General features: G+C 40.4%; 1 pseudogene; it reads right to left on the reverse strand.

The window, feature by feature from the left end:
• Positions 1 to 515: 515 nt before the first annotated feature.
• On the reverse strand, positions 516 to 1,396 carry LOC116890107 (annotated as a pseudogene).
• Between the last annotated feature and the right edge of the window lie 203 nt (positions 1,397 to 1,599).

The raw sequence follows: 1,599 nt of genomic DNA on the forward strand, positions 1-1,599 counted from the left end.
TAGTGGGTTTTTTTTGGTTTGTTTGTTTTTTAGGAATATGTCAACCAATTGTTTATTACACAGCACGAACAAACACGAACATCAAGCCTTTTCCAGATCTTGCCGACAAGCCTATGGTGTCAAAACTCAGGGGAAAACAAGAGGCAGGACCAGGAGTTAGACCAGCTAGGCCTCATGGAGACCTTGCCTCAAGCAGAAATAAACAGGGTAGCACACATTGAACTCTGAACATCAGGAGTGTGCACACACCCACACATGCACCTGTAAAAAACAAGTCCCCCATCTCCAATGGCTCATTCTAATCTGTTCTGTGTATTTATTAAAGATAACAAACTTGCCTTCATTACAAATTTCTCTGCAAACTAGAAAATCTAAAATAAAAGATCTATTCCAATTACCTTCTAAATCAAACTATTGGGCTTTGACTCATGCTCAATTCTTGGGTAAATCTGTCATTCCCATGAATCCAAATGTCACACATCCTATATAATTTAAAGGTTAGCAAGTAGAAGAGATTTCCCCAGCACCAAGAAAAGTTTAATCTTAACAAACAAAAAAACAGCTTTCACATCTGCTGCATGGCACCATTAACGGCAAGGACAGTGTACAATTCAAACTGCCCTGGGGGTTGGGGATTTAGCTCAGTGGTAGAGCACTTGCCTAGGAAGCGCAAGGCCCTGGGTTCGGTCCCCAGCTCCGAAAAAAAAAAATACATTGTACAATTCAAACTGCCCTAATTCTTCTGGTTCTGCCCGATTTTAGCATTCTCAGAAGGATCCCATCTCTGATAATGGCAGAAAGTGCAGAGACATCTGAATGGCTCATCTCGTCTCTCATTTCCTTCAAGCTGTCTTTGTCTCTGCTCAATCCGAACAAATCTTCTCATCCTTGCTATGGGGTCTTTCAGCACCGACAACAGTGTGCGGACCCTTCTCTTGGGAAAGGCGCTTTGAACTTCCCTCATGATTCTTTCACTTCTGTTCTCCACAGGCTGGCTCTTAATCCGGAGACGAACCCTTTGACGACGATGATATTTTGGCGGCTTGGCACTGGGTTCAGGGTTAGCTTTTTCATGACCTTTACTAGTGTTTCTGGTTGTAGGATTTCTGAATCATCCGGTGAGTCCTCTTCATCTTCCCTCTGAGGTCCATCATTCATCTGAGCTTCTGGGTACACGACTGGGTCGACTTTCTCGGATGGCTCATCCATGGCAGTGGGCAGAGGCCTCAAAAGCTAGCTCCGAACAAAATTTCTAGCTAATCTTTAGAAAGACCTAAGCTCTAGCCCCACATAGCAGAGACTGAAGAGAAGAGTTAGTGTTTTAAATACAATTCTAAATCATTTCAAGAATCATATTCTAGTTAGAATTTTTCTTTACTTTTCCCTCTTTTAAAAATAATTGTTAGATATCCCTTTAATATACGTTAGATAGCGTATACATTTTATCTGAGCTATCACATATGAAATTCTTTTTTTAAAAAAAATTTAAAAAAAATTTTTTTAAAAGATTTATTTATTATATATAAGCACACTGTTTGTCTTCAGACACACCAGAAGAGGGTATCAGATCTCATTACAGATGGTTGTGAGCCACCATGT

The sequence above is a fragment of the Rattus rattus genome, chromosome 1 (assembly GCF_011064425.1).
Source record: "Rattus rattus isolate New Zealand chromosome 1, Rrattus_CSIRO_v1, whole genome shotgun sequence".
Lineage (NCBI taxonomy): Eukaryota > Metazoa > Chordata > Mammalia > Rodentia > Muridae > Rattus > Rattus rattus.